The sequence below is a fragment of the Vipera ursinii genome (genome assembly GCF_947247035.1).
Source record: "Vipera ursinii genome assembly, chromosome: 2".
Classification (NCBI taxonomy): domain Eukaryota; kingdom Metazoa; phylum Chordata; class Lepidosauria; order Squamata; family Viperidae; genus Vipera; species Vipera ursinii.
Window position 1 is genome coordinate 52681004 of NC_139513.1, and position 25941 is coordinate 52706944.

Here is a 25941-nt window from a genome sequence, read left to right on the forward strand (position 1 = left end):
CTCCCTTGCAAGGAGGCTAAAATATGGTTGACCACTGGGACCGGATAAGCGTGTTGCTTGAGGGCTTTATTTAGAGTGCATTTATAATCAGCACAAATGCAAATTTCCCTGTTGACTTTAAGTGGAGTGACTATAAGAGTTTCCCACTCCCCACCATCAACAGGCTGTAACACGCCCTGTTCTACAAGCTTATCGATTTCTGAATCAATTTTATGTTTTAAGGCAAAGGGAACAATGTGAGGTTTAACCCTGATTGGAACTACATTGGGATCTAACTTAAATGAGATATGCGGGCCTGTGTATGTTCCTAGGGTTGAATCAAAAACATCTGCATATTCCTCACATACTGACACAATGTTTGCAGTTTGTGTCCGGTTTATGCCAGTAATCTGAATACGTAAGGCATCAAACTAATTGAGTCCAATGAGACTCGTTCTCTGGCCCCATACATCCAGATGCCCCCAAAACCCTTTAAACTTTACTTACAAAGTGGCTTCTCCCTTAACTTTAACGTGAGCATTTTGAAAGTCCATTAGGATTATGTCTGACGGTCTTAAAAAGGTAAGGTAAAGTTAAAGGTTCCCCCGCACACGCATGCTAGTCATTTCCGACTCTAGGGGCCGGTGCTCATCTCCGTTTCAAAGCCGAAGAGCCAGCGCTTGTCCGAGGATATCTCCGTGGTCATGTGGCCGGCATGACTAGATGCCAAAGGCACACGGGACACTGTTACCTTCCCACCATACTGGTCCCTATTTTTCTACTTGCATTTTTACGTGCTTTGAACTTTTAGGTTGGCAGAAGCTGGGATGAGTAACAGGCACTCACTCTGCTATGTGGCACTCAGGATTCGACCCGCCATACTGCCGATCTTCTGATTGACAAGCTCAGTGTCCTAACCCACTGAGCCACCGTGTCCCTATGAGGGTCTTAGTTTAGCCCAATTGTTACTGTGCCTAAACATGAAGTTAAAAGTGTCTTGAGAAATAATTGAGACTGCAGAGCCAGAGTCCAATCCCATCTTACATGGAACTCCTTGCACCTCTATCATAAGCTTAAATTTGGGTTTGAGGGGGCGTCAAGCCCAGGTGTGGCTTACCCTTCTACGGATTCTGAAAAACCCCACACTAACTGGTCCCTGGGCCCCAGTAACTCTCCTACTCGGTTCTTCTGACTGGTGTTTGGGTGGCCGGTCTCTCTGGCGGGTTCTGCAAACCACTGCGATGTGCCTGTCCTTCCACAAACTCTGCACGTTGCTGATCAAAATCTGCAATTGGTGTGAAAATGTTTGCCGCTGCACCCCTTTTGTAAGAGAACTGCCTTGTAACTGTCCTCTCGCTGCTGGCTGTTGCGGTGTTGCGCGTTGGGTTGCTTTTGGAGTCGGTTGATTTCAGGTTCTTCTTCCTTGGAAGATTCTTCGGTGCATTTGGCATCCTCACGGTGGATGGTTTCTTCAAACTTTGTCAATTTGGCGGGCTGTACTCTTTGAACTGTGCCCCTGGCAGCTTCGTTGGCCATCACCTCATCTTGTGCTTCAGAAAACGTTAAGTTTGGCCTAGCAAAGAGTCTCTGCTGAAGCGTTCTGTCCCATAGGCCACAGATGAGCCGGTCTCGTAGTCGCTCTTCTAAATTTGTAAATTTGCATAGGCGTGCGGCCTGCCTTAAGCCTGCTATGAATTCTGAAGCTGACTCACGAGATAGCTGCACTCTTTGGTCGAACTTGAACTGCCAAGCATTTCAAACATCTTGGGCTGGAAGTGCCCGGTTAGCTTCTTTTTGAGATCTGCATAGGAGACCACTTCTATTGGTGTTGGCCCGAAAAGGTTCTCGGCCAAATCAAAGGTTGCTAGGCCGCAAACTCAGACTAGCGTTGCAGCCTTCAGTCCTTCTTCTGCAATCTGATTGGCCCTGAGGTAGTTTTCTACTTGTGATAAATATGATGGCCATTCCTCTGGGTGTTTCACGGTGAACCCTCACAGTTTTCCGACCTTCGGCATTCTTTCTTGCTGGTTCTTGCATTCTTCCAAATCCTGCTTCCAGGCTCAGGGAATGAGTCCACTGAGCACGAGGTCGCTAGCATAGCTTGCTAGCCAACCTTTAGTGTGGTGGGGGGAATGCCTTTTCCCTCCGGCGTGCACTGCCTTTCCCTCGTAGACTTCAACTCTTTATTCAGTGAAGCAGGATCCCACCTTCATCGCCACTGTTAAATAGCGGGTTCTTCGGTGCAGGAATGAAGATGCGGGACGGAGTACAGGGTAACTCATAGTTTATTTCGTGCAGAAACTGTACTGGAGAAATGGCTGCAACTAGCCGCAATATATAGTCTAGCCCCTAGGCGGCAGCCAATAGGTTTGAATCAACCATTGCTTCCTGGAGATAGCCAATTGCAGCACAGGAGACTTGTAGTCTGGGTTGCTGGAGAGCTGTTAGCTGCTCCAGCAACCCATGTGGTATTCCTCAAGAGCCCAGTACATAACACCTTCCTCCAGTTTTGTTTACTAAATATTCTTGCAATTCCAGCACAATTTTTTCTCTTCAAAGCTATTCCCTTATCAAACAGTGGCTGCTATTTATCTGGTAGATTTCAAATCACTTTGAATATCAACCAAACCTGAAGTATTTACTCATGCTGTTTTTACCTTTACCTATAAAGCAATCTTCCTGTTCGTTTTTATAATGGTAACTTCATAAAATGGAATTAAATGATTTTTTTCCAGATCTTTGAAATGTACTATTGCTAAATGAAAATGGAATAATATTCTGGCAATATACTGAAGTGTGCACACTTTTAGAATACTCCATAATGTACTACTCTGATTGGAAAAGCTGTGGAAATTGTTAATATTGTATTTAAAAAGCATTGTCTCATGTATACCACTGCAGTGTGTTTTTCCAGCTATGGGATCTTGCATTTGCAGATCCAATAGAGGTAGAATTTATACAAGAAGAGCACCAGAGTGCCATAATATCAAGAGGTCAAGAGCTGCATTTAATTGGTGGGAATGAGGGGACCAAGGGCTGAGAGGATGACATCAAATGTTGGGAGAGGGCACTGACCCCAAATGAATAAAGCCATGTCCTGCACATTTTCCAGTTATTGGATATAAATTTGGAGTGGGTGTCCTTCTTTTCTTTGAAAGCATATTTTTGCAAAGCTTATTAGGGTCATAGGGTCTTAGGGTCTTTTGTATATTTTTCCACCTAAAATAATGTGAAAATGCACCGCTGATATGGGCAATCATACAATCAAAATTCAGTGGCAGAGTCAAAAAGAGTTGGAAATAAAAGCTTGCCCGTCTCTGCCTTTGTGTCTGTGTGTGTGTGTGTGTGTGTGTGTGTGTGTGTGTGTGTCTGTGTGTGTGTGTATATCGGTGTCTGTTTTACATGATTTAGAAATAATGTTAGCATTTTAATGATGCCTTTAGGTTTTCACCACATTTAGATGCCCTGATTCAATAATGGTATTCACACAAAAGCAAATGCCAAGAAAGAAATTATGTCCCCAATGTTTTTGGATTCTTTTCTAAGTCAGGATCAAACAGAGGTATTATACAACAGAAAGTGGAAAATATCTATTCCCTTGGCTGTGCTCAGATGTGTGTGGCATCCCACATAAAAGGAGTACAGAACTATCCCTCAACTAAATAGATGGTTCTGGGTAGCAAAATGAAAAGTTCTCCTAAAAAGGATTTCCCTAATAAAATGATACATTGCCAGATTGCCTGGTTTGGCAATCTAACTAGAGCAATGGAATGCCCCTCTGGTCACCTGTAGCTGTCTCTCATGAAGATCACCAGCTATCTGTAACCCTCCCTCAATTAGAGGAGCACATACAGTTGCACATAAAAAAATATTTCCTGGTGGGGCTTACAGGTTTTAAGAAAAGAAAATGTTAGATTAGGAGGAGATAACTGCTTGTTAGAGGATCAGAATGCCTGGCTGACAATGATTGGAGGAAAATGATAGGGAAGAGAAGGGAAGAGAAAGGGAGGAAAGGGAAGGGAGGACAGGACAGGACAGGACAAGAGGAGAGGAGAGGAGAGGAGAGGAGAGGAGAGGAGAGGAGAGGAGAGGAGAGGAGAGGAGAGGAGAGGAGAGGAGAGGAGAAGAGAAGAGAAGAGAAGAGAAGAGAAGAGAAGAGAAGAGAAGAGAAGAGAAGAGAAGAGAAGAGAAGAGAAGAGAAGAGAAGAGAAGAGAAGAGAAGAGAAGAGAAGAGAAGAGAAGAGATAAATAGTTCAAAAGACATTCAGTGTTTGTATAGCCAGGTTAGAGTGGACATAGCAATGAGAAAGGAGGCATTCAGGTCAAGGGAGAACAGAGACCTCATTGAAATGAGATGGGGTAAGGAGCATGCATGCATGCAAAAAGAAACTGGCTGACACACACAAGCACTAGGGCTGAGGAGATGCTGAAGATAGCAAGGCATTAGAAATGCAGCTACGTTCACCACACTGACTCAAAATTCTACCTTTGCATGAGATAGGAAAGTCAATGGGTGCATATGGGTAGTGATTTGGAGTATCAAGGCAACAGCAGTCAAAATAAGGAGGAGTGGGTGAGTGCAGAGAAAAATGGTCCTTGCTGAGCACTGTGTGGAAGCATTTATGTCAAAAGCTAGAAACCAAGATGGCAATTTAGCAAGTTACATTCTAATGGTTCCTAGCTAGAGAATAACCTGGGAATGAAAAGGTGGTTGACGAAAACTAGGAGCATTTTTTGTCCACCTATCTCCCCGCTTTCTTTTGTCATGTGTTTGTAATGTAAATGACTATCAGGAGACCAGTGAAGGAAGGAGGAGCTGAGATTTAGTGAGGTAACTATGAAAACTGACAGAAGACATCCAACACTCATTCTGTGGCTGTGTTGAAAAGTACAGCCAGAGATCAGGTACCAGATATTGAAGAGGAAGATTTGAAAGAAAGCTTCAGCCACAGCAACATCTAAAGAGAATCTGAAAGGAGTTGTTGGCAAAGAATCAGAATCTCCAAACACTAGGAAGACACTATATAGTAAGCAAGTGACAGTGGGGAAGGAGGGGGAAAGGGAGAGATAATAAAGTGATCTAGCTTAAGAGTGAAGTAAAGCAGTCGAACAGAAAAGTAAGTATTAACAAATGCTAGATAAGGTTTGGGCAGAAAATGTTGTTAATGAGAATATGAAGAGAGAGAGAGAGAGAAAGAAAGAGAGAGAGACAGATTGAAGGTCCCAAGCTGACTAGAAAAATAAAGTTAACATAATGGAAAAATATAACAAAGAATAGTGTAGCAGTATAAAATCAGATAAAAATAAGAATAGGTGAAATACTGTATAATATAATTCAGAGTAAGGAAACAATAAAAACTCAGGAGAGGCTAAATTGATAAGATTTTCCTTTCTTTCACCTGTGAGTAATGACTCCTGGTGACTGTCTGGACAAGTCCCTGCAGTTTTCTTGGCAAGATTTTGGAAGAGGTTTTCCATTGCCTGTTTTCTAGGGCTGAGAGACAGAATGATTGTTCAAGTTCACCCTGTTAGCTTTTTGCGTGGGACTAGAACTCACAGTCTCCCAGTTCCTAGTCTGGTAACTACACTAAACTAAGCTTCTATAAAAATCTGTGTCTGAGAATACAAGAGTAAACTAAATAAAATTTACTGTAGTGATACAGAAAAGACTCTTAAAATATAGAGAAATAACATTTAAAAGCTTAACAAAGAAAGCATAGCCTTGTTTAGATCTTTATTTTATTTCCTTTTGTTCTGTTCTGTTTGTGTGCCTTCAAATCAGTTTTTGATCTGCTGGCTGCTTGAATGGATCCCTGCAGTTTTCTTGATAAGTTTTTTTTTTAGAAGGGATTTGCAATTGCCTGCTTCTTAAGGCTGATAGAGGGAGTGACTGGTTCAAGTTCAACTGGCATTGTGTCTAAGATGGGACTATATAATAATAATAAAGTTGGAAGGGACCTTGGAGGTCATCTAGTCCAACCCCCTTCTCAGGCAGGAAACCTTATACCATTTCAGGCAAATGGCTGTCCAGTCTCTTCTTAAAAACCTCCAGTGTTGGAGCATTCACCACCTCTGGAGGCAGGTTGTTCCACTGGTTAATTGTTCTAACTGTCAGGAAGCTTCTTCTTAGTTCTAGGTTGCTTCTCTCCTTGACTAGTTTCCATCCGTTGCTTCTTGTCCTGCTTTCAGGTGCTTTGGAGAATAGCTTGACTCCCTCTTCTTTGTGGCAGCCACTGAGATATTGGAACACTGCTATCATGTCACCCCTCACCCTTCTCTTCGTTAAACTACATATACCCAATTCCAGCAACTGTTCCCTATATGTTTTAGCCTCCAGCCCCCTAATCATCTTTGTTGCTCTTCTCTGTACCCTTTCTAGAGTCTCATAGTCTCCTGATTTTTAGCCTGGTGCCTTAACCACTACAATAAACTGGCTCTCTTGTTTAAGTAAATACCAAGTTTATTTCACAATATTGTATTATTCTGATACATTTCACTTCCAATACTCTGTACACCACTTCACATGCTGTCAAACTCTTCTTCTATCCACCTTGTTCAGCATTATCACCATTGCCATATATGCATCAGACCTTATGTTGTATTCAAAGCACAAGAAGTTTTTGTTTCATGATCCTTGTTTCCAATGAGCATTCAGGCTTGATTTCCTTTACTACTGAATGCTTATTCCTTTTGGTTGTCCAGAATAATAAGCAGATTCTGCCAGCAACATAGTTCAAAGGTGGCAATCATTTTCCTCTTAAGGTAAAGGTAAAGGTTCCCCCACACATGCGTGCTAGTCGTTTCCAACTCTAGGGGCCGGTGCTCATCTCCGTTTCAAAGCCGAAGAGCCAGCGCTTGTCCGAGGACATCTCCGTGGTCATGTGGCCGGCATGACTAGACGCCAAAGGCGCACGGAACGCTGTTACCTTCCCACCGTAGTGGTCCCTATTTTTCTACTTGCATTTTTACGTGCTTTCGAACTGCTAGGTTGGCAGAAGCTGGGACGAGTAACAGGCGCTCACTCTGTTACGCGGCACTCGGGATTCGACCCGCCAAACTGGCGACCTTCTGATCGACAAGCTCAGCGTCCTAACCCACTGAGCCACCGCGTCCCTTTTCCTCTTACTCTAGTGCAAACTCCATCCCTCATATTTTACATCATAAGAGACAGGATTATTGAGTGGTGAATCCAGAACTTCATGGCAATTGATCCATCCACTTCTTGAACTTTCCTATTTTCCAGATAATTTATGGTCCATCTGATTTCCTCCTCAAGTACAACTGGTTTCTCCTCACGTTCTTCTGCCTTGAATCCAGGCTTATCTGAGATAGTTTTACTGTATAGCTTTTCCAAGTATTCCTAACATCTTTTTTCATTTATTATTCCATCATTTAATTCTTTCTATGACACTTCTAATCCATACTCTGAATTCAGATGGAGAACACCTTGTCTCTTTTTGCTTGCCACTGGAAGTTTGCATTAAATTCTCTGTTTTCCAAGATCCTCTTTGGCTTTCAACAGTCTTCTTCCCTTAGCTATTTGGATGGCTTTGTTTGATACACAGTGGGTTCTCTGTCTCTTACTATGTTCTTTCTGCCCTCCTCTTTTTTCAGTCATTTAACTTCTTTCCCATAATTCTTCAGGCTCTCTGTCATAAGTCCAGATCTTTGAATCTGTTTCCAATCTCAATCTTATGTAACTTCAGGAATGGGTTTGAAATTATACTTCATTGGGATTGGACCCTTTCTAGTCTTTTTCAGTCTGATGTATATTTATGTGATTAGTAGCTGATGGTCTGATCTGCATTTGTCACCTAGCTGTGTTTTGCAGATCTGTTTGATTACAGTGTTGTCCATTTGGAAATTTTCAAATGCATAACCATTTTTTTGTGTTGCTAAACTAATGTGTTATCAACAAACAGCCCATTTTCTATAAATAATCTATTGGCCATTGCCCTGAAAATTCCTAGTTTTCATTACAAATTATTCTCCAACTTTTCCATTAAAGTCATCAATAATTATTAGAACATTCTTTTTTGGTGTTTGATCTATTACTTGTTGTAATCAACTCATCAACCATTTCTTTTCTAGCAACTGTTGTTGGAGTCTTCACCTGTGTAATGGTGAAACTGAGTAGATTCACTTAAATCCTGATGGAAATTATTATCTTACAGGGTTGTATCCCATTACAATATGTTTTGAAGTCATAACTGCTACTCTTTTTTTCATAAACTTTTCCATGTTATTTCCAGAACTTTGAAATCATCTGATTTATCTGACACTTTCAATTAGATACCTCTGCAAATGGGAATCAGCTAAAAAAAATCCCTTCCCTCCTGTTTCTGAATTCAGAAAAGAGTGGAATGTTGTAAACTGTTTTATAGCTTAATTTGCCATACTGGGCTGAGAGTTGCTATCTCCATGTCTAGAAAGTAATGCTTCTGTTACTGCCTTGTATGTTCCTACTGCTATGCATATAGTTATTACTAAATTTCCCATTGAATTAATCAAGGGCTTTTGTTAAATTTAGCTGACAATGTCTCATGGCTGGAAAAACATTAATCTTCCTTTAATTCAATTTAATTCTTCTCCCTCTCCCAAATTTGCCACAGGTACAGTAGACATGTTTCCTCGAAATATCATCTCTTTGTCCATGGAGAGCAATGCAAATTTGGGCATATCTTCAGTAATAACCCGCCAATCAGGAACCTCCTTACCATCATCAGTCTGAACCTACCTCAATCCAACTTTGCTAGCAAAATCCAGAAATATCTCTCTTCATATCAGATTCTGAGCTCATTTCAACTCTCTCTCTATTTTTTTTTTGGGGGGGGGGAAGGGGACTGTTTGCTCCCAACTGTCTGCTGTTTCCTGTTCTCAACCATTTGCTCCCAACTCCAGCTTCAGGTGATCTGCTACAGTACAGCATGTATAAGAGATTGCATCACAAGTTGGCCAATGGTATTCCATTCTGTCAGTGTCTCTCCTGAATGTTCTTTCTACCATCTCTACTCCCAATTTCACAAACAATAAAAACTTTTATCCAAAGCAGATAATGAAGGTATATCCCTGTCATCTCTGGAATGAATTTACACCCTTCCCATATTTCTTATTAACATTGTCTTTGCTCACCTTCTATGTACTAAACAGAGGAAGTAGTTCAGTGCAACAGGGGCTAATTGAGATTAAATCCTTGGGATAGAGGTCCAGTGAATGAAGATATCCAGATTACTCCAAGTTACTTTATGCTGAGAGTAAAATGTCTCAGAAGAGTCATGGGACAGAGAAGAACAGATAAATCTTTAAGGAAAGATTGAGTAAGCTGCTTTGAGGAAAAAAAATTCTTTTGGATTTTCTCAATTGTTATGCGTCTTTATTGACACTTTTTTAATTAAATAAATGACATGAGCATCATGTCTTAGAAGTTACCTATTCAGTCAGACTTCTTTTGTACAGAGACCCACATGAATCTCTGATAACATTCAATGCAAACATTCACACCAATCCCCGTAAGTGCAATTTTTTTCCGCAGAAATTGCATAACAAGGGATGCTGCATGCAAGGGTCAAAACACATCATGTTGTAGAATAAGGGAGCTTAGTAAGAGCACTACATAGTTCCTGACTTTTTATAATGTTTTTTCCCAAACACAAAGAAATTTTAAACAAATATTTGGAAAAGTAAACGGTAGAAAATGAGGTTGTTCTATCACCTGGTATGCAAATAAAACAAGGAAGGAAAGAGGAAAGAAAGCCAGCCAGCCAGCTCTCCATTTTTGGCATCTCCAGCTGCTAGCATCAAGAGCTTAGAAGCGCAGAGAAATTTAGCACAAACATTTTTCTTGAGCTTAATTACTAAAATAGACAAATTGAAAATTGGCCCATCATGAAGACAAATAGCAATAGAAATGCAGTTTGGAAAACTGTTTCTTCTAAATTATAATTAACCACCCATCAAGAGCTACCTGACAGAGGTGAAATGGGGTTCCATTAGCAGTCCTACTTATTGGCTGGCAGCATGTCCCATGATGCTCCTTGCTACAACATTCTCCACTGTTTGCTTTTCAGTAAAATCATAAAGAACCACTTATTATGCCCATTCCCTCTCCTCCATTCTTTACTTGGCCACCCCAAGATACCTAATAGCCTAAATTATCAGCAAATTACCTCTTTGATAAGGGCAAGTCATTTTACATTGAGAGCTGAACTATTTCCCGCTTCTGGGGGATAATATTAGGCAAATAACAAGCATCTTTCTTTTGACATGTACAATTATTTGCCATGTATGTTTGAATAGCCTGCTCCTTTGTGTGACAGGGTCCATTTTCTATTAGCATATTTGATAGATGAATATGCTGGGCCATTGCAGAAAAACCTGGCAGTAACCATGGTGATTGGGAGACAATGTTTTGAATGAGGGATGTATTATCAATTTCAGCTATAGAATTCCTCCCTACCTTTTTTTCAAATATATATTGCTAATGAGCTGTTCTGCAACTTGGAAATGATAGGTAGACAGATAGACAGACAGACAGACAGATGATAGAGTTGTTTCAAGATAATTAAGCTATTATTACTATTAAATTTAAGCCATGGTAAATTTATTACTACTATTTATTATTACTATTAAATTTAAGCCATGGTAAATCAGCGGGTTAGGACGCTGAGCTTGTCGATCAGAAGGTCGGCAGTTTGGCGGGTCGAATCCCGAGTGCCGCGTAACAGAGTGAGCGCCTGTTACTCGTCCCAGCTTCTGCCAACCTAGCAGTTCGAAAGCACGTAAAAAATGCAAGTAGAAAAATAGGGACCACTCCAGTGGGAAGGTAACAGCGTTCCGTGTGCCTTTGGCGTCCAGTCATGCCGGCCACATGACCATGGAGACGTCCTCGGACAAGCGCTGGCTCTTCGGCTTTGAAACGGAGATGAGCACCGGCCCCTAGAATCGGAAACGACTAGCACGCATGTGCGGGGGAACCTTTACCTTTTACCTTTAAATTAGGAATGTTAAAATACACACACACATGTACACAGTGGTGGGATTCAAATATGTGAACAACCGGTTCTCTGTGTGTTTGCCACTTCCAGAAGTCCATTCTGGGCCTGGGCCCCAAAATAGTAGCTACCGGTTCTGCCGAAGTGGTGCAAACAAGCTGAATCCCACCACTGCACATACAATATGTTTACTTCCCCCACTTAAAAAAATAAACAACATAAAAGCCTTCTGCACTAAACAAAACACTTATTTTGAGAAGTTCCACTCTCATATCTTGGAACTGTCCTCCATGCATTATTCTCCAAGCTTAGATAGGCTTTCCTAGGGGAATCAATTCATAAGTGAGGCAGGGAGCGGGGAGAAGACAAAGGAATAATTGCATGATATACCAGTGGAGAAAGGGAGACACTTATGACATAACATTTGAGAACAACAACTGGAGAAGACATTCTGAATAAATGTCCAGGATGTTTTTACACATATTAATCGATGAAAAACATCCTGTAACTATTAAAACAACACTGAGAAAACTATATAAAATAATGATGTCATAGGTATAACTATGCAATTTGTTTTTGAGCAAAACATGCTGGTATATTGTCCTCTAAATTAACTGCATTCCAAGCTAGTATAACTTTATGGACCTGAGCCTCTAAATACAGAAACAAGATCTTAGTATGAAACTGAAATATGCCTAGATATAATGAGACATTTTCCAGATCTAGATTATGGGGTAGTTGTCTCCAATTCTAACTCCTATCTACCAATCTAATTATATATCTACCAACCTCTTTATCTATCGGTATCTCTCTCCTTTAAAGGTTTAAGACAAACACTAATACAAATTAATATAAAGTAAGAAAAAGAAAAGAAAAAGAAAGAAATCAAAGAGAAATTTAAAAGTGCAAGAAAAGGGGAAGAGGTAAAAGAAAAATAGAAAACAAGGAATATACAAAAAAGCAGCTTTTTTACAGCAATTAGAAGTATATTTATAAATTTACCTCTAAAGTTAAAGCATGTCTCTCTTTTATCTATAATGTATCCTGTCTAGTCATCAAAACCATAAATCAGAAGTTCATCTTTTTTCTGTTTTATGCATAAAATCCATCAGGTGTTTCCACTCAGTAATAAATGTATATATTGTCTAGTTGTCCCCAGTACTAATGGTCTACAGTAAGACATTTACCAATGTTCAGATTCTCTCAGTTTCTCTGTCAAGGTTAAGCTGTGTCGTAATTCAATGAATATAGTTCCTATTCAACCCATTCCATCATGTCATGTCGTAACTTCATAAAATACAAGAGGGTAGGAGTATCTTAGCTCCACATTTAAAACTTATAGATCCCTTGTCACTTTTTAAAATATTGCTTAAACTTAAAAACAACCCCCCACATACGCATACAAGTAAAAGTTGTCCCTTCTTATTTTCTTCCACTTGCTCAAATATGCGCAAAGCATGTCTGCTGCATAATAGCTTTTAACATTTTATTTTAGGGCTGTCAACTGATTAAATATTTTTAGTTGATTAATCATATGCTTTTAAACCAATTAATTGGTTAATTAACTGATGAAATTTAAATACATTTCCATCTTACCAACACCTTAATATAGATGTGTTTTTCAGGTATTTAAGGAAGTGATGTGAGATAACTTATAATTTTACCAACAAAAGCTGGCTCTCTTGAATTTTCTTCTAGCCTTAATCTGATAACAAAGGATACAGTGGAATAAGTAAACACCCTAATCACCAAATAACTGGAAGGTTTCATGTAGATCACCAAATCACATCTCTTCAGTGCAAAATTCCAAACTGAAATACCCATAGAGATGGCAGCAGTCTCCCGACTCCACTACATGTGACTGGTGGTTGTCCTGCCAAAATGCTATCTCTGCTAAGATATTTTTTCCCCCTAAAGTTCCATCAGAATCTTTCTTTTTATTACAAGACCATTAATCCATCTCCTGTACTGTAGGATGATAAAGAAGAGATCTATCTTGCCACTATCTTGTTTCTGCTTCATTTAATGATACCTAAGATTCTCAGTCTGTTTTCAGAAGCCTTTGTCACTCTTTTTAAATCTAGGCCTATTACCCAAATATCTCTTCATGTGTAGTACTCAGACTTGATTGCCATATGTAACTTAGTTTGAAATATATAGAATAGAGCAGAAATATTATTTCTGTGATTTGGAAACTACACTTTTGCAAATTTAGCCCAAAATTATGTTTGGCTTTATTGCAGCCAAATCATACTGCTGACTCATAATAACCATTACTAAGTTTTAATATTAATTCACATATCTATCATTTAATCAGGACTTATAAGAATCTAAAGAAGAGCTTAGTGTAGGAGTAGATTAAAAATTCAGATCATTAATTTCTTTAAAACAAGTATACAATATTTGGTATCTCAAATACAAATACACAGAAAAATATGTAATATACATTTATGCAAATATTTTTTCTTCACAGAAATTTGTGACAGTTTCACAACTCAAAAGACCCCCACTAAATATATCTACGTTAAGAAATAATATGTGCACATAAATAAAAATATTCATGAAAAGTACAAACAAAACGATATTTTATTTTAGAAAAAAATATTTGTAAAAAAGTGTCTACTAGAAAAGGTACACAGAACAATGTCTGCATTAGTAAAAAAAATATAAATGTGCATAAATTGTTTGAAGGTTTAGCTTAGCATTTAAGTGAAGGTAAAAATATGATCACTAGAGTAATAAATGAATGGAAACAAAATTGACTGAATTGCTTATTCTTAGCTCAATGTACCTTAAAAACTCACTTTCAACACTCTCAACATAAAAGGTGCTGTTCTCCCCCATTTTATTTTCTAGTTAATTCAGAGATGAGACCAATACACATTCTAAGCACCCAAAGAAATTGTTTGAAAATAATTATTGTTTATCTTGGAAACTAATGTCTTTGAGTGCTCCAAATGTTTGTCAAACCATTTCACCATATTTGAATGTGTGTTTGCTTTTACTTTAAGAATCCAATCCTAATGAATCACTAACAACAAGAAAAAAGTCAAGGAAACTATAGGCCCACTAAAGAGATCTTCTCTGAAGGGAATAACAGGCAACAGGGAGAAAGCAGAGCTGCTTAACTCATACTTTGCATCAGTCTTCACATAAAAAGAAACTATAGCCCAACATATCAAAAAACCACTGCAAAAGACATACTAGAAACAAAAAATAAAATAAGCAAGGAAATGGTAAGAGAACACCTATCCGACCTTGACGATTATAAATCACTGGTACCTGACAGATTACATTCCAGAGTTCTGAAAGAGCTGGCAGATGTTATCTCAGAACCATTGCACCACATCTTTCATAAATTCTGGAGCACTGGGGAAGTACCTGAGGATTGGAAAAGGGCTGATGTGGTTCCCATCTTCAAGACAGGGGGGGAAAAACAGACTCAGGAAGTGATGGACCAATCAGTTTAACATCAATACCTGGGAAAATCCTAGAAAAGATAATCAAAAACCAGATCTGCAAACAACTAGAAGCAAATAAAGTTATAACTAGTAGCCAGCACGGGTTTGTTAAAAACAGATCATGCCAAAATAGTCTTATTTCATTCTTTGATAAAGTGACTAAACTAGTAGACCAGCGAAATGCTGTGGACGTAGTATACTTAGATTTCAGTAAGGCATTTTATAAAGTAGACCACAACCTACTCCTTGGTAAGCTAGAAAAAGGTGGAATAGACATCACCACTTGGATTTGTAGCTGGCTGACAAACTGTACTCAACAAGTAGTCCTCAATGGCACTACATCCACATGGAGAGAAGTAAGCAGTCTTAGGCCCAGTACTCTTCAATATTTTCATAAATGACTTAGATGAGGGAATTGAAGAGAAACTCATCAAATTTGCTGATGACACCAAACTGGCAGGGGTAGCCAACACACCAGAAGACAAACTCAGGATCCAAAACAACTAGACAAACTTGAACAATTGGTCCTATCCAACAAAATGAGTTTCAATGTGGAGAAAAGCAAAGTTTTACAGTTAGGCAGGAAAAATCAAAGGTACAAGTACAGATCAGGCGAAACCTGGCTTAAAAACAGTAACTGTGAGAGGAACCTTGGAGTCCTACTGGACAATAACTTGACTATGAGCCAGCAGTGTACAGCAGCAAGCAAAAAAGCTAATACAATCCTGGGTTGTATAAACAAAGACATAGAATTAAGATCATGCGAAGTATTAGTACCGCTTTATAAAACCCTAGTAAGACCACACCTGGAATACTGCAGCCAATTTTGGTCACCATATCACAAAAAAAGATGTTGAGAGTTTGGAAAAAATTCAGAGAAGAGCAACTAAGATGATCAAAGGCCTGGAGACTAAAACATATGAAGAACAGCTGCAGGACTTGGGTATGGCTAGTCTAAAGAAAAGAAGAAATAGGGGAGACATGATAGAAGTATTCCAGTATCTGAGGGGCTGCCACAAGGAAGAGTGGGTCACATTGTTCACCAAAGAACCAGAGGGAAGAATGAGAAACAATGGTTGGAAACTGATCAAAGAGAGAAGCACCTGGAATTAAGGAGAAACTTCATGACAGTGAGGACAATCAACCAGTTGAACAGCTTGCCTCCAGAAATCGTGGGCACTCCATCACTGGAGATTTTTAAGAAGAGAGTAGACAATCACCTATCTGAGATGCTATAAGCTCTCCTGCTTGCATAGGGGGCTGGACTAGAAGACCTCCAAGGTCCCTTCCTATTCTATTCTATTCTATTCTATTCTATTCTATTCTATTCTATTCTATTCTATTCTATTCTATTCTATTCTATTCTATTCTATTCTATTCTATTCTATTCTATTCTATTCGAGTCTGGAGGTGGCCTGATCAATTCTATTAAGCTATATCAGGACCAGGAGCTTGAATTATGGTTGTGTCAGGAGCTGCAATTGTAGCGAACCATATCATGCTATAGTTGATAACAATGAAGCCCAGTAGCCATCCAGAAATCATTGGTTCTTTTCAACTCCTGTTCACCATCATAAGCAAATCCTTGAAGCAAACATGAGTTGCCTTTTGGCACATGTGAAATCTGTTTTGTGAATGTTTATAGGAGTTGCTTGGATTATTATCCATTTTGGTATTATCTCCTAAATATAAAAGAGCAATCTGTGACTCTCTAGATGTTGGTTAATGTCATCTCTGAATAGTAAGGATCAAGAATACTGAAAGTTGTAGATCAGCAACTTTTGGAGAACCACAGATTGACCATTTCTATCCAAGCAAACCACAAGAGATCATGAGCTAGATATATAGAATATGTGGGAGAAAAATTGGGCACATTCCAATAGCTGGGGAAAAAAATCAATTCACTTATTTATTTGGCAGTATTTCTTATCCTGCCTCCAGAGCAGCTACCAAAAATTAACAGCACAATAAAACAAGAATAAAATGCATCTTGTTAAAAACAATTATAGCAACAAAGCAAATACATAAGAAGCTAAAAGGCCTGGGTGAATTAAGATGTCTTGCTTGTGATAAAAAGAAATCAGGAGGAGAAGAGAGTTTTTCTGCAGAGGATTCCAAATGCTGTGCTACATCTTGAGTGGTTGCCCACCTCTACTCCAAGGACAAGCTAGAACAAAGAAAGACATGATGTACTTAATCAAGACCATGTGTGAGAATATTGTTTTAATGTTTCTGAGCTATTTAATGCTTTAACTGATGAAAGCCATAACATGCAGTCATTAATGGAACTCAGAATCAGTTTTACGTCTTCCCACTGATGCCCAAGTTCATTCTATTCTATTCTATTCTATTCTATTCTATTCTATTCTATTCTATTCTATTCTATTCTATTCTATTCTATTCTATTCTATTCTATTCTATTCTATTCTATTCGAGTCTGGAGGTGGCCTGATCAATTCTATTAAGCTATATCAGGACCAGGAGCTTGAATTATGGTTGTGTCAGGAGCTGCAATTGTAGCGAACCATATCATGCTATAGTTGATAACAATGAAGCCCAGTAGCCATCCAGAAATCATTGGCTCTTTTCAACTCCTGTTCACCATCATAAGCAAATCCTTGAAGCAAACATGAGTTGCCTTTTGACACATGTGAAATCTGTTTTGTGAATGTTACCTTTCTCTCCTATGACAGACATGTTGTCTACTCCAGCCATCACTGAAGAAGCCCTTCTCACTGGACTACCAGAAAATTATATTTACAGGAAGGTCCCTTGCCCTTAATGGTGCCCATAAGGGGTCAATTACTTAGTAATTTTAATACCCTGACTAAAAGAAATAAGAATATTCCTGTTCAATTTGCCTCATTTTGCAGTTGTTGACATCTCTCTGGGATGGGAAATCGGTTCCTCTTTTCTTTTATTTCTACTCTCCCACCTTGCCATAACACTCGGATACAAAATGACACAAAAAGAGCAGGATAAACGACTGCATTTTTAATCACTCTTGGCTAACAAAAATCAGTCATGTTTAAGTAATTGCTTATTCCCCTACAGAAGAAAGGCACCTTCAAACATACAATTTTTTACTCTTTTCCTACGCTCCAGTTTTGCTATGGTAAGGATAATAGGGGAGGCAATGAAGGTAATATTAGAGGGCTTGGCGCAAAATATATTTGCAATAGTTCATCACTGTATTCTGTGTCCCTTCCCCCCCTCCCAAATTTACCATTTCACACACCCTTGGGGTTTGCTCATTTATAATGCAGTACAAAGAATGACACAGAAAAAAAGCTGAAATAGGACTTCAAGGGGCAGAGAGAAGGTGAATTGCCCCCTCCCTTGGAGCAATAAATCCCACTGCATTCATGGACCTACCACATTGTGATTTTCACTTGCTTCTTTCTCATTCCTGGGCTTTGAACCTTGGCAGATTGAGCACTACCATTACAAAGTATCTTTATAGAGAAAGCCATATGGCTCACAATCCAAAATAATAGCTACACAGAATTAGTAACTCTCCTGATTCAAGGTCATTGCCAATGGAATGAACCTTTCTAGGTACAGTAGATAGTAAGCATGTCATTCATCTACCTCTGACAGAACTGAAGACACTGTTTCTTGTACAAGTATTGTCAATCAAGCTGGGAAATAAGATTAAGCATCTGTTCCCAAAAGAGCAATATAGTTAAAGATAGCACATTTGGCCATTCCATGTCTATTAGGTATATATAAATAAAACCCCATAGATGTATTTAATCCAAGGGAAGGAGATTTCCTCACCCATTTCAACTGAGTTTCAGGTCAACTGTACTTATTATGATAGGTGACCTGCTCCAAAATTAAAATAGGACAAATGGATAGATCACTGGTGATTTTCCTGAACACTTCAATAGCTTTTGATGCCATAAACACTGATACCCTACTAGACTGGTTCTATTTAATTTAATTTTTTAATTTTAATCCCATTTATATCCCGCCCTTCTCCGAAGACTCTGGGCGGCTTACAATCTAAAGCACAATGTGCTTAGCAATAGCCTTCATTCTATGTATATACCTGCTTATTAGGGCTTTCAGCCCCCCCCAAGCAGCATTTTTACAAAGTCAGCTTATTGCCCCCAACAATCTGGGTCCTCATTTTACCTACCTCAGAAGGATGGAAGGCTGAGTCAACCTTGAGCCTGGTGGGATGCGAACCTGCACTAATTGCAGGCAGCTGGTGTTACTTAAGGAGGCATTAGCCCACTGCTCCACCATTGAACTCATGATATTATAGAGGTGCTGTCCTTATCTGTAGTCCTTCTAAAAGTGACAGATCTATTTAGCACCATGGTTTTTAAGAGATAATTGTCCCAAAGCTATATCACAACATCACACCAACAACAAAATGACCAACTCTGGGAGAAGTTGTTACTTTAAAACTCAGACCCTCATGTGGCATGGAACTGGAAAGAATCTAGTTCCAAAATATGAAATAGACATGCTTATTCTTTTATGTCCTAGCATTTTCCTGCATTCTTTGCATAACTGCTGATCTTCACATCAGCATTGCAGGATGAGGCAATATGTCATGATATGAGGCAATAGGATTGTCAATGGACCTCAGCAACCTGGCTACTGTGGTCAGTCAGCACTTACTCTGATGGCCACACCTTTGTTGTTAGATTCATTGAGGTAGATTAGTTTATATCTTTCACCAATATGAGATTTTTTTAGCCTTTCCAACACATACGACATCTACCTTTTGTCACTAATATTTCTGCAAGCTCGTGGCTATGTCCAGTCAGGTGCTGCTGTTTAGCATGGGAATGTGTAATTGTGGCATTTGAGCTAGATATTTTTTAGCTGGTTCCACCATTAATTCAGTAATGTTTGTTCATTTATTATGGTTCTCAGGCGAGGTCAATGCACGTTGCCTCCAAGGGACACCTTAGCATTATTTCTCATGGTGCACAGCTGTATATAAAGCCATTATATATATATATATATATATATATATATATATATATATATATATATATATATATATATATATATATATATAGAGAGAGAGAGAGAGAGAGAGAGAGAGAGAGAGAGAGAGAGAGAGAGAGAGAGAGAGAGAGAGAGAGAGAGAGAGAGAGAGAGAGAGAAGTGATGAATATCTTACTAAAGTGGCTTCTTCATATGCACATATGCCAACAATTCGATCCAAGAGAATTTCAGGTAAAGCAAAAAGCATTATATTAAGAGAGATCAAGTCTTTAGTTAGAACAATTAATCAGTGGAACAACCTGCCTCCAGAAGCTGTGAATGCTCCAACACTGGAAGTTTTTTAGAAGAGACTGGATAGCCAGTTGTCTGAAATAGGGCTTTCTGCCCGAGCAGGGGGGTTGGACTATAAGATCTCCAAGGTCCCTTCCAACTCTGTTATTTTGTTATTCTGTTTTTTTATGTAGGATTCATAAACAAATGATACATACATTCAATATATGTAATGTGTCAGAAAGCAACAAATCAAATTATGAAAACCATTGGTTAAGTGTGAGAAAAGACTGATAGCCTTAAAATATGTTGCAATTCCTCCTTTGCCACCTTGTCTTGTTTCTTTAACACTTGAAACACTCAAGGACTTCAGAATACAACTCTGTTGTTTAACTTCCGAATAAGCTAGTTTTTACACCTCCAAAGCAATGGATTTGGCTAAAGGAAAAACATGGTTTCCTAAACTTCAAAAAGAGACAGTGACACCATGCTGAAATGTTAGTATCACCTAATAATAATAGGCTAATTATAAAGCCTAAAATTCCAGGTCACAAATTCCCCATTTGGTCCTCAAACTATTAATAGTTTGCTATTATTTCTTAAGCAAGTGAGCAGTTAACATCTGAAATTGCATGGAATCGATGGAGTGTTCTGTGAGGCAGAACTAAGAGAATAATGGCAATATTGGGTTACAGATATTCAAGGGGCACATTGAAGAAGACAACATCCAAGTAGGGCAAGGGCAATCAAAGCCATTCCCACCAGCAGTAAATGTTTCAACCGCCCCAATCTGTCATCCATATCCCAAGTGTTTTGATTTTCTTGAAAGATTTCCCTGTTTCTTGTCAGGGTAGAAACTATTTTAGCTAACTCCTGTTGCTGGGTAATTAAGCCTTACATGCAAACCTCCCTCCATACCCAGTTCCCCTAGTAACTGATCTAAGGCCAGCCTATTCTACAATAGCACATCTTTCAGAGAAGTAATTTCATCTTGAAGTACCTTATGGCTCCTTGAGGTATCATTAATAAGGACTTCAAAAATTATAGACAGACATGCAACAAATTCAGGCAAATCATGAATGTTCATAGGAACTCTAACAGCTGGATATTTTGCCCTCCCAATTTGTTTTCTTCTGCATAATTCTGTGCCAGGAGTAATTGACCTCCATTTTCTATAGTTATCTTTAAATGATGATTTCATTTCTTTTGGTGCAACTAGATAAATCTGTTCTGTCCATAGCCAAGATATTCCACAAATTCCTTGCTAGGACTTTGGTGGATTTTTAAAACCATGAATGCCATAAATCCACCAGAAACCATCAGGTAATCTGGTGTGTTCACTATTGTATATGGCAAGGCCTGAGCAAAGGAGAAGTGCCCTTGTGTAGCTTTTGTCTTGTGAAGGTTTGTATTGTAACACCCCAAGCTGTATCAACCCAACAATAATTTGTCCATTCGAGATATTAATGTAAGGGAATTTTTCCCACCTTCCCACAGACCAAGTGTCACATATCCTTTGAAAACAGATTGGGACACAGGAGTGTTCCTATATAACAGTGAAATCCCATCTACCAAATAAAGGGGGCCTCTCAAATGCAACGTGACTTATCCAACTATCAGTACTTAGGAAAATGAGGATATCCCTTACCTCTATGGGAGATGGCAAGCAGGAAGCAAAGTCCAATAGAAGTCATGGTTGCTTTAAAAGTAAAATGTCCACAAAGATTCACAAGAGTTCATCAAGCAAGTTCCAGGAGGCCACAAAGTCAACTGCAATCCATTCTCCACCTGTGAGGAATCCACAAACTTTTTTTATTCCATAGGAACAGTGGTTTGAATAATCAGCAAAATCTGGAATGGACTCTCCCAGGTTGGATGGAGAGTCTTGCAATGGAATTTTTTAAAGCCACATGAAATCTCCCAGCTGGAATGGATGAATCTGGTCACTGAGAGGAATGGCTTCCACTGCTATTGCCTGCTGCTTCGGTAACGATAGAAAGTGCTTAGCAGTTAGTTCATCCCACCATCACCACCACCGGCCATAGATGCATTGCAATGAGAGAGAGGCCCCCTCTCCTTTGCTGGATACCCATATACTAATACAAAACAAGGTAGACCTAATCTGGTCTGGAACTCATCCTAAATAATACTAACAGCAAAGCCTGAGACCACTTCACATCTGTTTCCTGGCATAATGTCCTAAGGGTTGTTTTGATCTCAGTCGTGGAGATGATGCTCGATTCCCAGGCATTTTCCAGGTTTTGCAGTGGTCTGGAAACAAAGATGGGGCCAGAGGGATATCTGGAACCACAGGAACATTTTCTTGATTTATTTATTTTTTTTGGCACAGTCAGAGAGGTGCAATCTGAGGTAACAAAATCCAGACAGTTAGGTATGAAAAGTCCAGCTGTAGACATTAATCACTTACCCCACTTCAGTGCCATTTGGGGTTTTCTAGGACAGGGAGAATTTTGCTAGCAAAAATCACACATCTGTTCTACTCTTTGGAAATTGGCTTCAATCCTGGAAGCAAATCAGGTTTTGTAAGAAATCTTTCAATTTGTTTCCCTCATAATGTCCTGAATGTTGACAATTCCATTCAGTTACTATGGGGTAAAAAGCTCTGGGTAGGTATCCCCTCCCATCTGAAATTCTCCAGATACCTTGAATGTCCTACACTGCTTCATCTCTCTTTCAAGTAGTTGGTTTCATTCTCCTCATACTTAATAGTTTCCACAATGGGAACAAACTCTATGGGATTACTTGCCAACCCTTCAAAGATAAGTGGCTCGATGGCAGCCTGCTTAGCTATTTGATCAGCCAGGTTGTTTCCTTTTGTGCCTCTTTAGTCATTCGGCAGTGCAGGATAGCTAATTCTTTTGGAACTTGGAGTGCCTGTTAAAGACTTCCAACAAGCTGTGAATGTGTTTCCCTCCAGCTGACTTAAACTCTCTGAAGATTCATAAATGAATATGGTGGTGCAAATTGTATCTGCTATCTATGTAGAAGTATTCTCATCACTGTTTTTATCTCTTCTACACAATGATATCTCTTCGCCCATGGGTTCTGAGATCAAACTTGCAGAGTTTAAGGAGCCACACCTTCTAAATTCCAGGGAAGATACTAGTTTTGCTTCTAACCTCAAAGGGCAGAAAATACCTGCACATTTGCTTTAATAGGACAGAAAGCTCATGAGAGGCCCACTGAATAGTGTGCTGTCCTAGAGTCAAGCTTTTGGCTTTTTCCACAATGTTTGATGCTGCTACCAATGTATGTGTGCATGTCAATATCTCCTGTGTTGCCTGATCTATTTTAATGGAATAAAGGCTATTGGGCAGTGTGTTGGTCAATTCATGTTCGTTAAGATCCCACATGCTACTCCCCTATTCTCATGGACAAACAAATGAAACCTATTCATTTGATGGGCATAGGAAGAGAGGCTAAGACTTCATTTTTCAATAAATCAGACTGTTGGAGTGTCTCGTCAGACATGGAAGAGAGTCTAGGGAGTTCTTAGCAGTTCTCGTGTGTAAGATCACAGAACTCATCAGCAATCTATGGGTGATAAACATTGATGATCCCTAGGAAACCATGGAATTGATGCTTCATTTTCAGTGCAGGGCATGCTGTGATGACCTGTGTCTGAGACCAGTCAATTCAACACCCCTCAAGTATCATTTCAAACCAGATACTTGATTACTTGGGAGCACCACTGGAATCTTTCCAGGGTTAATCTTCAGGTCTTGCAAATGCAGATTCAGTATTAGCTGCTTTCCATCCTTTTCTAAGGGTTCATGGCTACATTTGTCATCAATATTTCATCAATATGTCATCAACATAAAGGACAAGCTTTGATTTCTGTTTAGAGAAAAGGACTGAAAGACCTTGCTGTTGAAAAAATAAATGGTGAGTTACCGAACTCTTGAGGCAACCCCATTTCTGATCCTCTCATGTGAAAGCAAATAGATATGAGAGTCGGAGTTCAGAGGAATGGAGAAAATGCTGATTTCAGCTCTATCACCAGGAACCATTTCTGCATCCCAAAATAGATTGGTTCACTGCTTTTTTTTATTCCCTTCATAACTGGTGGCAGTGGTGTAATGCAGGGGGAATGCAGAAGAACAATTGCTCCTTTGTCCATAAAAGAAATTAACATTGGACAGGTGCCTTCTTTGGTTTCTGATGAAGCAGGAAATTGTAGCACTGTGGGAGGAACCAGTTAGGTTTTACCTGAATTTTGACTGAGTCTGCAGAAAGCAAAAGTTCAGTATTTCCTTCCTCCCTTCCCTATTGTGAATGTAGTACAAACTGGAGAACTGGTAAACATTGCAGCTTGGTGGGTGAAAGCTCTAGGTCTAGGAAAAGAAGAGGCCCATGCTAGTCACTACCCTCTGTTGAATTGAGCCCACCCAATAGGAAAGCAGGTTAAAATTGCCTCAAGCAAGCAGAGCATGTCCACTCCCATGAGGCAATCTGGAGTACTTTGACAAAAAAGACATTTGTGTGAAAACAACTTTCCTTCCAATTCAACCTTTAACGATTTAGTATACAACAACCCCCACCTGTCCTCTCAATACCACTGCTTGGATTTGCACAGAATTGAGGCATCCCTGTTCACACTTGTTTACGAGCAACCAAGTTGCTCTTGTGTCCCCAACAATCTAGGTCCTCATTTTATCAACTTCGGAAAGATGGAAAGCTGAGTCAACCTTCAGCTGGTGAGAATTGAACAGCTGGCAGACAGCAGAATTAGCCTGCAATAATGCATTCTAACCACTGCACCACCACAGCTCTTTGAAACTGAGTACTCCAATACTGAACATTCTATACTCACTTCGACGAACTTTCCTTGTACCATCTTAGATACCAAAGAGACTATAGTAGTAGTAGAAGGAAAATGTTTCAATTTCTTGTGGGCAGTTTGATTGTGACCAGCTCAAAGTTGACTCAGGCTTTTATCCTTTCAAGGTCAGTAAAATGAGGACCGAGATTGTTAGGGGCAATATGCTGACTCTATAAACTGCTTTGGTAAAGCACTGTGAAGCTGTATATGTCTAAGTGCCATTGTTATTGCTATTCAGTTGTTGGTTTTCTTTGTCACAGGGGCTCTGTGTGTAAAATCTTTGTAAAAATTCCTGAAATGGGGGAAAATTCAGGTCCCTTCAGTTTTCTGTGGAAGCATTGTTCCCTTCCTCCCCCTCCCCCCCGTTATTCCTCCTCCTCTTCCTCCATTTGTCCTGACCTTCTAGCATGATGAGAGGACATCTTGAATGGTCTGTGGGTCCTTTATTTATTTAATTCAATTTATATACCACCCTTTTCGAGAAGGACTCAGGGCGGTTTACAGGGCAGTTTAAAACAATACAATATATACAAGTTAAAATAAAAATTAAATTAGATAGCCCCAAAAAAATAAAAAATAAAACCTTAAAAACCTTAAAAACCCTCAGTCCAGGCCGGCAAGCTCGAATAGCCAAGTCTTTAGGTCCCGGCAAAATGAGCGAAGGTCAGGGGCCATCCGGAGTTCCACCGGCAGCTGATTCCAAACGGCAGGCGCACCCACCGAGAATGCTCTCACCCTGGGGGCCGCCAGCCAGCACTCCCTGACCGGTGGCACCCTGAGGAGACCTTCCCTATGGGAGCGCACAGGACGATGGGAAATTGATGCTGGCTGCAGGAGCTCCCAAAGATAGTCCGGACCCGTGCCATTTAGGGCTTTATAGGTCATCACCAGCACCTTGAATCTCACCCAGAGGGCAACCAGAAGCCAATGCAGCTCATGGAGAAGAGGTGTTACATGGGAGTATCGAGAAACCCCCATCACAACTCGTGCGGCCGCATTCTGCACCAGCTGAAGCCTCCGAATTGTCCTCAAGGGCAGCCCCATGTAGAGAGCATTGCAGTAGTCTATCCAGGAGGTCACAAGTGCATGAGTGACTGTACGCAGGGCATCTCGGTCCAGGTAGGGCCACAACTGGTGCATCAGGCGAACCTGGGCAAAAGCCCCCCTGGCCATGGCTCCTATAAGGTCTTCCAAACTGAGCCATGAGTCCAGGAAGATGCCCAAGTTGTGGGCCCTATCTACGGGAGGTAACACCTCACCCCCCATAATTAACAATGGAATAGAATGGTCAATCCGAGATGCCGGTATGCACAGCCACTCAGTCTTGGCGGGGTTAAGTCGATTGTTCCTCTCTGAGCTCAGTTGTTTCATTACTAAACTAAGTAACATCATCAGTGCTAGCAAGAAAACGACCAAGCTCAGAAAG